General features: G+C 40.4%; 1 pseudogene; it reads right to left on the reverse strand.

Annotated features, from left to right (window-relative positions):
- Window positions 1–1677: 1677 nt before the first annotated feature.
- On the reverse strand, window positions 1678–3566 carry LOC110322090 (annotated as a pseudogene).
- Window positions 3567–15040: the final 11474 nt, after the last annotated feature.

Raw genomic sequence — 15040 nt, forward strand, 5'->3', positions numbered from 1 at the left:
GGATTCCTGAGTACTAGAATTTATACCACCTTAACAGGCTCAAAGAAATAATTCTTGAGATTTTTCTACCCAGTACTCAGCAACTCGTAGTGCTTTTGTGTATTTGTATTCCCTGTGCATTCTCTCTCACTCCCCCTCTCCTCCCGTGAAATGAAAGGACAGTACAGTACCAAGGCCTGAGTGGAAACAGTGTGCACTGTGTTCAATACCATAGCTTGTCTGAAGGGCATATCCCCATTTTGTTAACATTAAGTCATCCTCTGCTGTCTACGATGCAAACCCAAAACAAAGTTACTCCACTCCATGTCTGTGAAGGTATGACACTGGCTAGTGGTGAGCTAACACTGGCTTCTGTTACTGCCTGGTCATGGACTGACCTTGCATCTCAATGACTAGAACTCATTTTCAGCTGTAGGTGTAGTTTTTTCAGAGTGATTTTAATGTGTCCAAAGCTAGTGGACTACCATGAAGTCAGTTTGTCCAGTTGCCCTTAAAGGGCTTATTTCAGGTCAGTTTCTCATTCCAGGTTGTCAGGCAGAAAGGCAGGTTCTGTAAAAAGACTTCCTACTCATAAATTTAAATCATTCATAGTCAGCATTAAAAGGGTGTTGTACAATGAAGATTATTGAAAGCTCAGCATAGAAATAGCAATCCTAAAGCATTTGATATTACTTAGTATTTAACAACACTTCACAGCTGCAAAACTCTAGCCTCAGTACCCCAAGATGACACAGATCCTTCTCATCTGTGTCAAAAGCATCCCGAAAAGAAGGCAAAGTAAATGAAAACAAAAACTAAGGTCAGGTCAGAGCTGGAGTGCCCCAATCCCTAGCAAGGACTCTGTCTTCTTCAAAGGTAGATTCTAAGAACAGCCATTTGTACTATTCCATTTCCCATATCACCGAAACCCAAATCTCTTAAAGCAAATTGTCTTACAATATTTACATCTTTGTGAGTATTGCAAAAGACTGATAAAACCACAAACAACTGCAGGACCAAAACTCTGTACAGCAAATTCTCCAGGAGGGAAGGGCAATTTCTAGGCTGAATTATTTTCCTGGAGCTAGCTCCTTCAAGTATCCAGTTTAGTGACTACATAAGTTATATCTGTCATTTTCTGAGTACTTCACTTACTTTTCAAGTTTGTAAAACTGTGCACCAACAATTCTAGATATCCAGAAGAGCTAAGAGAGAATAGCTATCTCAAAGCTATTAAAATGCATCATGGATTTTAAATGTAATGAAAAGCTTGCCTAAAATTGCCTCCACTCTTTTAATAGATTTGGTAATTTTTTAAGACTGTAATATTATTTTTTAAAACACTGGAGCATGTAAGATAATTCATCAGGTTAAAAAACAAAACAACCAAAAAAAAAAAAAAAACCACCCACTTGCCACCCAAGCCTCTGTTTTCTGATCTTCGTGTGTGACTTGTCAGACATGTGTTTATGTCATATACATACATATCAACAAAACAAAAATAATAATAAAATTTTTTAGAGTAAGACATAGATTTTTATTGCTCTAACCTGGTCTAATCCACATGCCTAGTGACAGGCTTGCCAGTTTTCTCCATCTGTCTCCAGTCTTCCCTTTGTCGAGAGCTCCTGGCTTGACCCCGGAAAGAATATTATCGTGGGCAAGGATGGCAGACATTCAGTTGGTACCTGAAGGGGTTCAGTGTGATAGAGATATGGGGCTGCTGGGCAGAGGGAGGACAGTGTCCTGCACAGCTCCTGCTTTGACAGGATGGGAGGGGTCAGAAGGGAAGAACTTTCCCAGCAGCTCCCATTGTGCCCTTCTTGCCATCATCAGCATCTCTCCCTCAGCTTCCTTAACGCTTCGCTCCAGTTAGGCCTTTTCTTGCTTCATATCTTTAATTTTTTTCTTCTGCTATTTTCTGTTTTTCTAACAGCTGGTTGTGAATTACTTCCCTGGACTATAGAATAAACATACTTCCTACACCTTCATACGTTAGTCTCATCTACCAGTGTCATAATCTCCATGTCCATAAATTGTGAATGTTTTTTATTTCTGTTTAATCAGTATGTCTGCAAACTTCACCTTCAGTTGAGTATCAGTAACTTTGGCTTGAACCTCTGTGAAGGCCTTCTTCATCTCCAGATTCACAGAGGGTGCCTTATTGGAGCACTCTATGTGCCTGTACTAGAGGCTAACCAGAAAGGGAGAAAAAAATAATTTTAAAGGAAATAGTCTATCTCCCCTCCCCATGAGAAAATTCTTCACTTTTGGTCTGATCATGCCCACTTAATACAGCTCCTAATATTTCTTTCAACTAAACTATAGATTGTCACCCTTATTGAATCCCATGTATAGTCCATTAAAATCTGAATGGGGAGAATTATGTTAATAAAGTTATATGAATATATAACAACTTCAAGTTGAGAAAAGAAGCTGTAACCAGCTCACAGTGATTACACATGAAGAAAAGGATGTGCACAATTTGTTTACCAAAATGATAGATTAGATTATAATCAATAGTATTCAATAAATGTGGAATATTTTTTTAAATTCTGGCTTTTTTGTGATCTCAGACACAGTCTTGGACAATAAGTGTCTTAGTCAGGGTTCCTATTCCTGGGCAAAACATCATGACCACGAAGCAAATTGGGGAGGAAAGGGTGTATTCAGCTTACATTTCCACATTGCTGTTATCACCAAGGAAGTCAGGACTGGAACTCAGGCAGGTCAGGAAGCAGGAGCTGATGCAGAGGCCATGGAGGAATGTTCCTTACTGGCTTGCTTGCTTCCCCTGGCTTGTTCAGCCTGCTCTCTTATAGAACCAAGACTACCAGCCCAGAGATGGCACCACCCACAAGGGGACCTCCCCCCTTGATTACTAATTGAGAAAATGCCTTACAGCTGGATCTCGTGGAGGCATTTCCCCAACTGAAGCTCCTTTCTCTGTGATAACTCCAGCCTGTGTCAAACTGACACAAAACTAGCCAGTATGGTAAGTAACCTATTACACAGGATTCTTTATTATACAATGTGTTTCTCCTCCCTTCTCCTGACCAGGCCTTTACTTCTGTTTTCCACCCTTACCATATATGCAAGCATTCTTCAGCACACACTCAGCCATGGAATTCAGCAGGGTGGAGGGTAGCCAGGGAAGAGGAAGAGATGAAAGTGTGGTGGTTTGAATATGCTTGGCTCAGAGAGTGGCACTATTAGGAGGTGTGGTGTTGTTGGAGTAGGTGTGGCCTTATTGGCAGAAGTGTGTCATTGTAGGTGCAGGCTTTAAGACCCTCATCCTAGCTGCCTAAAAACCAGTCTTCTCCTGTTTGTTTTGGAACCAGATGTAGAACTTTCTGCTCCTCCATCCCCATGCCTGCCAGGACTCTGCCATGCTCCTGCCTTGATAACAATGGTCTAAATCTCTGAACCTATAAGCCAACCCAATTAAATATTGTCCTTTGTAAGAGTTGCCTTGGTATTTGTTCACAGAAGTAAAACCCTAACTGTTGCGGGAAATATTAAAAAGAACTAGGTACATTCCCATGCTTGTGCTGACAGCTATCTGCCACGGCAGCCTGATTGGCCATGGCCGACCATGTTTTTATCTCATGGAGACTCTGACTCAGTGCTCCAAAATCTCTCCAATCAACTTGCTAAGTTCCCACTTGTGGGTCACTACCACGCCAACCTCATGCTTCGAATTCCCCACAGCCTTTGTGGTGCACTTCAGGCAAACCTGCTTTGCCACCATACCTTTCTCTCTTGAACACGGATGAACTGCCATGTGAAGGAAAACACAATGCAAACTTAGTTCAGAAACGACAGTGACTCAATCGTTGGGCACAGCAACTAAAATCATAATCTTGTAAGCTTTATTAAATCTAAATCCTCTGGTGGCAAGTCCTGACATATTCGACATTGAAACTGGGAGACACTTGTAGCTATACCTTGTCCTCACGCTATCCCAGTCCAAAATGACCTAACTCTCTCCTGCTTCCTCTCTTCTTTGGTCCAACCCGGAAGTCCTGCCTCCTCATCCAGTGATTGGCTCCTTTTTTCATTAGGGGATTTGTTCACAAGAAGTCACCTAGGTACTTGACTCACTTCTTGTCATCAGCCCCCCCCCCCCAAGGAAAAAGGAATTAGCATCAAAATACAAACAGCACCAGGCCTATCTACAACACTAAGACAGAAGGCAGAGTTTCCACCCCAGCCAGGACTGGTGACCCCACTTGCCTGGGTATTAAAATAATCTTGGCTATGGTTCAGGTGAACAGCCTCAAACATCTAAACCTGACTTCACCAGATTCTACACCAAGGAGAGCTGGGGTTAGAATCCTTGAAGCTCAAGAAACCTGAGCTTTCACTAGAAGTGATAAATCCACATTCAGATGAATACTTGGAGGAAGGACATTCCCAGAGCTCTGACTAAATGTGCCAAAGAGTTTTGGAATACAAATAGTTGGGTTGAGAAATGTACTCTGCCACGTAGGAGCTAGGTAGTAGTTTGTACATTTCTTACTCCCTCTGAGGTGATCTTCTGCTATTAAATGCACTCAGTATTAACTGAAATAGCAACAGTGAAAATTAGAGGTAATGTACATAATATCGTATGGCAGGCCTGGCATCAACAAGCACTTAAGAAAAACAGACCTTAGTTTCTAATTATTACCCTACATCACCACTGAAATACTTGGCCTTACATTCTTCCCTGGGAAAATATGAGTCTAGTGTTCTTTCAGAGAAGCTTATCTGACTGAGCGGAGCCTGCCTAAGAATGTTCTGAACACAAATCTAGGAATCTGGCATTAAAATGTTCCTTAGTTCCCTGAGTGACTAAAAAGCATCTGACTATAAGTAAGGAGAAATAACATATGATTATAATCCCAGAAGTCTGAAGATGAATGCAAGAGGATTAAGAGCTAGAAGGCAGCATGGGATACATCTTTACACACACACACAAAGACACACACATACATAATACATACCTACACATGCATGTGCACACACATTCGCATGTGGGCACACATGCACACACCCAAGCAAACACAGGCATGCACATGCATACACACCAGTTTCTAGGACTTGAAGACTCAGATATCACAGAGATACTTGAACATCAATGCATTAATATTTATTATAGTACTAGAACCAAGCAATAGTCCAAACTTAGCAGAATAAAAAGTTTTTTTTAAATAAAACTAAAGAAAATGTGATCTGTATCTAATAGATATTTTCAGCCATAATTAACAAAATTATATCATTTGCCAGAAATGGATGCAAATGGAGACAATCATATTAAATGTCTCAGAAAGACAAATAGTGCATATTTTCTCATTAATGGTGCCAAGACCTTATATAGCTACATAGAATTATTCATACATACTTTGCATGAAAGTTTTAATGTGTGTGTGTGTGTGTGTGTGTGTGTGTGTGTGTGTGTATAGAGAATAAAAGCAGCAAACAAGAGGGAAGAATGGAAAGAAAGGAAATGTAAAAATACGCTTAAAATACAATAGGTATTCATGTAAAATTAAATGAAATCAAGCAATTTTTAAAAACAAAGAAAGCTTTAGGTCACAGTGCTGACTACATTCAGGAAATGAGTCCTGTTTTGGGAGGAAGTAGAAAGTAACTCCAGCGGCCATCTACATGGGATAGTCCTCCCATACTCATGATTAAAGGACCATGGCAATGTCGAGTAGTATGGGTTAGACAAGATTATAATAGATTAGAAAAAGATTCTGACACATACATAGGAGAAGCACTGGCTATGTATTCTTAATACCCTAGACCAGATCAATATTACTTTTAGAGTCTTTATTCTGATCCACTGGTCTGTTTCTGTTTTTATGCAAATACAATGTCACTTTTATGAAAGAGAGAAGTTTTGATGGGAGGAAGTGGTGACTAGAAACCATTTAGCAAGGTCTGAGTCATAAAAACTAAAACAGGGGCTTGGGGAGAAGAGGCAGTTTAAAAGAGCATCTGCTTCGACTTTCATGGTGTACACTAAAATTTCATTTTAAATCAGTCAACCTACAAAAACAACAGCACTCAAAGAAAACATCCAAAACATAATCTGTTATCTCAGAATTGCAAGACCAAATCATATTAAAACAGCAGCTTCAGGGTATAAGACACATACCGAACTCAGTCCTTTGCCAGACCCCAGATGGAAGGTTTTTCTACCTGGATCTATGTAAGATAATTCTAAAATTCATTTGAAAAACATATCATCATGAGTAGCCCCTATCTCCTTAAAAACAAAGTAATTTTAAGAGGTGTTTCCTCTAAGACATAAAAATGCTACATTTCATATATAAACATGTGTGTCATATTTTAAAATACATGGAAATATAAAAGTGCAATAATAAGAGTATGTTTGTAGCTGAAGAACCAATTGAATGCAATAAAATAGCTCAGAATTATCTACTTCATGTTTAATAAATATTATCATGTCGTAAAGGTGGCATCCAAGACAACATTGTTTAATAAGCAATGATAGAATGAATGAGTAGCTATTCCAGGGGAAAATCAGATTAAATCATCAGTTAGCAATGTAAAACAAAATAGACTTCAGATGAATTTAAGAATTAAAAGTATAAAAAAGAGCTGTAAAATACTTAGAGTACAACATAAACTTGTATATTTATCTTATCATGGTATTTCTAATCTGCAAAACAATTGAAGGAATCACAAAGAAAAACTGATATGTTTGGCTGCATAAAAATTGGAACCATCTCTATAAAGGAACATCCTAGAAAGTAAAAATAAACAATAAAATCAACTTGAGAAGATGTCTGTAACAAAAACATCAAAATGTTAATAGTCTTAAAATAAGAAATAGCATTTATAAATATAAATGAAATACTAACCCCTTTAAATATGCAAAGAATAAGAATAGACTATTGGAATAAATACAAATAATGGTTTATAACAAAGCAATGTAGAGATGTTTTACTATAATCAATGTATGTGAAAAAACACAGTGAATGGTAAACATTGGAAATGTCAACACAGAGCAGTGAATAGGAAGGTACCCACCTCTTACACACCTCTACCTTCATAGTCATTTACACTAAGTTTCTTCAGTATAACAGGGCAATAAGTCCCCCAAATCTCTAAAATACTCATTTTCTTTATTACAATACTACTTTGGCTCTGAGTAAGTGAAAATAAGGATAATCAGATATGTCCACCATTTGTTTATTTGTTTATAAGTAATAAGCAAAAACAAATCAAATATCTGCCAATAAGAAAATTTAAGTAAATTATAGTATATCCTCAAATGGGATATTATATCCTCTGAAATGAAAACTTACGTTTCTTTGGAAAGTCATTTATGTTGTATGATATTTTGCTGTGGCAAACACATGAAGAAGTGTTTTCCTGAAGCAGACACAGGTGCAAGTTGCCAAAGCAGACATGTGAAGAAGCATTTTGCTGAAGCAGGAACATGTGATGAAGGACTCTTCACTAACAATAGGCATGCACTATTTCACCTTACATTGAGTAGATGAGCTCTATTTGTCGTGACTCCATAGAGAAAAGCACCACAAATCTTCTGGTGGTTCTAGTGGCTTCTTGCCACTCCTGCAGACATCAGCTGATACAGACTCACATGGAGTTTTGCTCAGATAGACTTACATGCTGAGGCAAGACCCACAAAGGACACGTGATTTTTGGAGGGACTATAGATAGGACTCAATGGACAATGGCAGGGTTGGGCTTGCAAAGCTACCTTTGTATCACTTCTTGGTCTCCAGTCTTCACTGATTTTTCACTTCGTTGAGAGAGGCACCACAGAGAACTTCTCCTGGCATGGTTCTGGTTATTGGTCCTAATCAATTCTGCTGACTTGTGCCAATTTGGCTGAGGCCTGGCTGTTTCTACTAGGTCGTGCCACAGCTGCTGTTTTGTGTTTGATTCTTGTTTGCTATCCTGACACTACTGAACTGGACTGCTGGTATACTCATATAGTATTTGTGAGTGGACCAAGTGGCCACTGTTGAATCTTATGAACTGAACTGCTAGTTTCCTGACAATGAAGATTAGATTTGCTCCAAAGAAATATTTCTAAACAGGTCCACTTCCCCCCATATCCTAATTATCTTTCAGTCTACTATCTCTGTTAGGTGGTGGGCTAGAAGGGAGGTTAAAGCATTTAAGAACCCATATTAAAAGTAGGTTCTGAAAAAAATCTAGCTTATAATTCTCTTTTAAAATTATGTCCACAAGGGGTTAATGATAATTTCTAGAGCTGACTACAGTATATTAATGAAATGAGAATAAGCCAGTTGGGTAGTGGGTATATTTTGCTTCTTACTTATTTCTAACCCCCAGTTTTACCTTTAATGACCATCTCTCCTCTCTCTCTCTCTCTCTCTCTCTCTCTCTCTCTCTCTCTCTCCCTCTCTCTCTCATGCAGGGTAGGAAACAAACCTAGGGCCTCATACATGCTAGACTATCTCTACATCAGCATTTCCCTCCAGTATGTCCTTTTTAAAAGGCAAACTTTACCCCTGAGCTCTACTTTTTACCCCCACTCATCTAAGGCAGCAGGGTATCAATGCCCACACCCAAATCTTAGCAGACCCTTGACTTCCATGTTGTAAACTCACCCATTTATTTTGGCACTCTCTCTTCCTCCTCTAACCCTACATAATTGGAAGAGTATACAGTCTCTCATAGCAGGAGCTTTGAAGGAAGCCATAGCTCCAAAGCTCTAGAACCCCAAAGAAAACTACTAGACCTAAACTTTGGCATGGTCAGATCTACTAAAGTCCAATCTGAGTTCTGTCCAAGCACAAGGTCTGGCTGATGGCTATGGGTAAGTCTTCCCACTGAGCTGGCAAGTGAGTTCAGGAGAAATAAGTTCTGTTTTGCTTATCTCTGTGTCTGGCTTACAGAGAATACAAACACTGAACAATGAACAAATGCACAGACTGGCTGTAAAAGGTTTCCACGCTAATGTGGGGATGAGTGTGGACAATCTGGTCAGCTGTCAATCTGGGTTTCCATAGCATCCTTATTGACCAGAGAATGCCTGATTCTGCCACTCCCCAAAGACTGGGCCACTGTGCTGTAGGCACAAACACTTTAACCTTGATTCCTTGATTTTTTTCTGGTGGTCTAAAACACATGCTTCTCTTTATCCCTCTGGCTTCTTCTGAATCAATTCCAGCACTGGTGAAAGGCAGTAAATTAATAACTAGAGCCCCCCCCTACAATAAAAGGCCCAACTACTAATTGCTTCGATATCTCCCTGTTGCTGTATCACTTTGCGATTTTTCTGGGTGAAATATAAATAAGCCAACTCTATTAATAAAGTATTTGGCCAAAGGAAGAACATCTACTTCCCAGATCCCAGAGGACATGGAAATGGTTTAGTGGCCCATGGAGCAAGAGACTTGATTACAGGAATGAAGTATCTGCCTCTTTGCTTTCCTCCTAAAGAGTTTGCACTCCCAGCAGATTCCTCTTGGGCCCAAGGGAAGAGGGCGGTAAAGCTTTCTTGTTTAAAAATTACAATTTAGAAGAATTTGTGCATTCATTGGCTCAAGTGTATCTCTGGAAAATAATAGTTAGTGGGGTAGAACCTGCTGTATTTCAGGGACTTTATTGTTCCCTTATAATTAAGTCCTGCACAGAAATCCATTTACAAATGTTCTCAATTACCCTCTAGCTAAGTGCTAAGAGAAGGGGGAAGGGCTTCTAGACTTAAATAAGTCTGGATAAAAATTAATACTATAGCTATGTTGGCTAATTAAAAGTGCTGCCTCTATTAGTGAGCTTTTATATTAATAAATGACATCATATTCAACAACCAAGGCTGCTATCAAGTCGGCTCTGTCATCCCTACTCTTGGAAGTACAAGTTCCTTGGCCACAGTGCAGGTTTTGTGGGAAAAGAGGAGGCAACAGAGTCCTTGCTCATGGTTCGCTGAGATGGGCACTTTAACAAGTATCTCCTCGGGCACGCCTCACATCAGCTCTACTTGGAATATGTTACAAACCCTGATGTGCAGAAGAGCAAACTGAGACTTACACAGTCAAGATTCTCTTCTATGAAGAAGCAGAGCTAGGCTTAAACCTAAGTAAGTATTCAGAGCCTCAAATTCGGGCAAGCATTTGCTCCATTGCAGAGTTGATTTTCCTTAATGGACAAGTTAGGCAGGTAGGGGTTTTAAGTAGGTGTGATATACCTAGCAGATAGAAGGTAGAAACTTCCCTTGGGCAGACTTTCAGCATTCTGTCCTGGACAATCATTTCTTTGCTGATCTATCCTGGGACTTAGATACTTTACTGTTTCAGGTCCAGTAATGTTATGGTTGTCCCTGTTCTCAGGGAGGCAAACACGTGTTTATGATGGTAGAGCTGTAGAAACCTGAGGGAAGACCTGACCAGGCCTGGGTGTAGGGAAACTTTTTCAGAGAAGCTGGCATCTACAGTGTTTGGAAGCCCAGAGAAGTGACCCCAGCCAAGTGGTAAGATGAAGGAAGGATTCAAGGGAAGGAAATGATGTATGAGAGTAGCTTAAATACCCTGTAATGCTGGAGAGGGAAGTAGGGCCAGATCGATCCAGACAGCCCTGCTGGCCTTACTCACAGCTTGAGCAGTTCACTGGCAATGAAGGTTTCTGATAGTAACTGCTATGAGCAGGCTTTTCACAGTAGTTCCTCTGGCAGGGGTGGAGGACATGCTGGCCAACCACCGTGATAGCCAGAGTGACAGTGTGGATTACAGAAGATCCCCTACCAGAGATGACAAGATACAGAACTCAATGAGTGCAGTGACTTCACCACAAGTCTAATGTGGGGAAATGGAGAAACAGTGTCTGTCCCCGATATTCTGCTTGAGCCAAGAGAAGAGATTCCAGAAAATGGGGAAGAGAGGATGGGAAACAGGACAGCTCTGGGCAGAAAATATTAAGCTCAATTTTAAATATGAAAGCCCTTGGTCCCTAAGGGACATGCTCACTGAACGGCTAGCTGCATGGTCCGGATGGCCTGTAGGGAGAAAAGCATCTGGAGAAATCTTTTGCAAAGTACTAGGCCATCAGTGACATGAAATTACCCAGAGGAGTGAGTGGATAGAATGGCCACATAGGTCTCTAGTGAGCTTTGAAATCTTAGTCTATCCTTGTAGCTCACCTTGATCACACATTTCCTGTATGCAGTGTCCATCTCTTGTTACAAGTCATCTCATCCATTAGCTCATCATTAGTTTGATATTTTCCCAGCGTCAGAATGTGAAGAATACCATGCTCAATTTCCTACCTAGATTAGACATTCTCCAAGTCACACAGAAAAACTAAATTTAATTTGAGTCATAAGTAGTTGATTAATTAAATTCTGGTTCAACTGCCTAACCTTAGGTTGGCCTCTGATTTACTTCAAGGACTGAGCTATTATAAGACCAAGACGACAGAGGAAATGAAGCCAAATGTTCTCTCAGTTCCAGGGCTATTTATCCTAAGTCACCAGAGCCTAGTAATGGAACTCAGATTCCACAATTAATGATACTAATGAATGACACATTGACTGAACTTAAAATAATGAAGCCTTTTAAGTGAGGCAGGGGTAGGAAAAAGACAAGGAAAGAAAAATATCTGAAAACAACAGCTTGTTTTTACAAAGTAATGGACCAACTATTTATCATCCATCAGTGAACAAATGCAGGAAAGTCCTGATGGATAGGGCAACTGTGAGAATAGGGTGAAGGCGACTGTGCCATGAATTTTCTCATGATAAGGTTATTTCAGCTTTCACTGAAAGTCTCGCCAGAGTGTCTGGTTAAGCTTTCCTGTACAAGTAGCTCAGCTCATTTTCTACTATAGCTTATAAGTCAGATAAAGGGTGGGTGAAAGGTGAAAGGTGAAAGGTATGGTTCAGGAGATAGTTTCTTACACAATATGAAGTTTGAAGTGAAAGGGCAGTTCCCCAATATTGTGTCTGGAGAAATACCAGGGGCAATGGCAGTGATAAAAGTTTAGAGGGTGTCCCATATGCTAGCTCAGGAATGTGGGGACTGGAATAGCTGATGCTCCAAACAGCTGTGGCATCTGCACATACCTCCAATGGGTTCTGAGCCTAAACTCTGTGGGTGGCTTTGTGTATAGGGTTCCTTAGGAGCCACTGGAGAAGAAAAAAATCTCCAAGTATCATTTATTCTTCACCTTAGACCAGAAGATTCTACAGGCTCAGGTCTGCTATATGTAGGCTTTCTGGCTCCCCTCCAGCATGCAACCTGCCCAGAGTCTTTTATGAGGCTGGAGTCAAACTGAAGGCCATCTTTATAAAGATTAAATGGGGCATGAATGGGAAGAAGGATCTAATTCTGAATTCTCTCACTATGTAGCTGAAAGTACAGGTCTTTGACCTCCCCATGGGGTGCTTAGGGATCCTCAAGCAGGACTGATGCTGTCTGAAGAAAAAGACAAAAAGAACCAAGAAGTCAAAGATCCAAAATCACATAGTACACTCTTCTTAAAACGTAATCTGAGCTGTGTGTAGGGGCTCACACTTTTAATTCCAACATTCAAGATTCAGAGACAGGAAAATCTCTGATTTCCAGGCCAGCCTGGTCTACAAAGTGAGTTCTAGGATAGCCACAGCTACACAGAGAAACCCTGTCTCGAAAAATTTTAATTTGGATTATGTGGTAGTTAGAATGTTTGACTTTAGAAATCACTGGATTTTAATTTAAAAAAAATTAAAAGTTAAATAGGGAGCTGGAGAGATGACTTAGCATTGAACAGTATTTTCTGCTCTTACATGGGACCCAAATCTGGTCCCCAAACCTACATGGTAGCCCACAAACCTTCTGTAACTCAAGTTCTGGGAGATAAGTTGCCTCTTCTGGCTTAAGTACACATGTGGAACACATATGTACATGCAAACAAACATGTACATATAAAATATCTTTTAAAATATTATAAAATAGAGGCCTAAAATAGTGGGTAAAAGCACTTACTACCACCAAGTCTGAAAACCCGAGTTGGATCCCAGAAATACATGTGGTAGAGGGATAGAGCCTACTTTCAGAAGCTGTTCCCTAACCTCCATTGCTATACTGCAGGATATGTACAGTCTAACAAATAAATGTAAAAATTGTAATTAAAATTATGTGAGGGCTGTTCTTATTTATCAATGTGACTACATCTGGAATTAACTAAAATCCACAATTATAGGGCACATCTGTGAGGAATTTTTGCTTTATTTGAAGTAAGAAGGTTCACTTCTAGTCCAGATCCACCTTCAAGATGGGTCTTAAAATGGAAAGACACACCTTTAATCTGGGCCACACCTATACTGGAAGCCTATATAAGGACACAGAAGAAAGACACTTTTGCTCTTTGTCTGCTTGCCCTTGCCTTGCTAACAAGTTCATTCTTTCAAGGGCATTAGAGCTTACTTCTTCAGAATTCCTGCATATACTGAAGTCCAGCTGAGACATCCAGTCTTGTGGACTGAGCAACTTCTAGATTCTTGAACTTTCTCCTCACAGCCAGCCATTGTTGGATTAGCTGGACCACAGCCTGTAAATCATTCTAATAAATCCCCTTTCTCTGCTTGTCTAGAATGATCCTAAACTGACTTTTCTAAAGCAAGCCAGTTTCAGTTGTTTTTCCTGTTCTCACCTAAATCTTATGTCCACATATAGCAGCTGGCTTTTCCTTCTCACAGTACTGTTGCAGAGGATGTTCTGAGTTTTCATTTTCAAAAATAGGTGTAGGTGTGTGTGTGTGTGTGTGTGTGTGTGTGTGTGTGTGTGGTCACTATGGTCTTGCCCATTACTTTGCCTTTTGGGAAACTTATATTCAACAAAGATTTTTATTTATGTCAACATTTATGTAGCATTTGTAAGGCTATGAAGACATACAGACTGAACTGTTTAGGAGAAGGGAATGATTAAGAACGGGGTGTGCAGCCAGGCATTTGTGGCACACACCTTTAATCCCTGCACTTGGGAGGCAGAGACAGGAGAAGTTCTGAGTTCAAATTCAACCTGGTCTACAGAATGAGTCCCAGGATAGTTAGGGTTACACAGAAAAACTCTGTCTCCAAAAATAAGGGTGGGGTATGAGTAAGTATGTGAGTGTGTGTGCGCATGTGCATGAACTATAGCTCAATTCTCAAATCATGTCTAAAAGTTGAGTTTCTTATCAAATTACTGATGGATCCTAACTTGCTCCACATCTCACTGTCATGTTATTTCTGTTGAGGTCTGGGAATTACACAAAAACCACTCAGATACTAATCTCAGTCAACCAGGGATGGTTTATTGAAGGCCACACCCAAGACTGATTGATCAGGGATATGATTCAGGCTTGGGAATGGATCCGTGACCCTGATCTAAGGTCCTACACAGCCTTTTAAGCCTGAGATCTACAAAAAGCTTTGCCAAACTATTTCACCAAACAGGATTTAGGGATAGCAGATTTTCCTTAGAAACATGTTTTTGTTATACATTTATCCTCCTCCCATTAGTTGGGGTATTTAACTGTGTCAGGGGACTTGGCTTGTCTAATACTCATGTCTTAACTTGCCAACCAGGATGTCAGTTACCCATGAACATGTCTCTTTCTGCCAAGTAGGATGTCAGTTCTCAGGGAGGTCTTGGGAACTCAAACTTTACTCAACCACTACTCAAAATGGAAGTCTTATTCCAAATAACTTCTTATATTGGTGCAGGCGTCTCTCTTATGTTGGGGTCCATCACATGGGCAGCTTACAAAAGTAAATACCATAAAAGTTTATACACAGGAGGACTCTCCACACCACAGATCCTCGGGATCACGGTCCTCAGGATCACGGGTGAGTGGAACACAATCAATTCCAGAGAATCCAGCAGGGGCTTGTGCCAGCAGGAACAGGGACAAAGGAACACTGCCTGCCCAGAGGTGGGGTTCTGGTCAGGTCATGGCCACCCCTGCTGTCTCTCTTCTGAACCCCAGCGGAGACAGCTGAGCTCTCAGGAGGACTCTCCACACCACAGGTCCTTGAGATCACGGGTCCTCTGGATCACACAGGGAGAGTTGGCCTACAGGGAGGGCT

Source organism: Mus pahari, chromosome 5, assembly GCF_900095145.1.
Source record: "Mus pahari chromosome 5, PAHARI_EIJ_v1.1, whole genome shotgun sequence".
In the NCBI taxonomy this organism is placed as follows: Eukaryota; Metazoa; Chordata; class Mammalia; order Rodentia; family Muridae; genus Mus; species Mus pahari.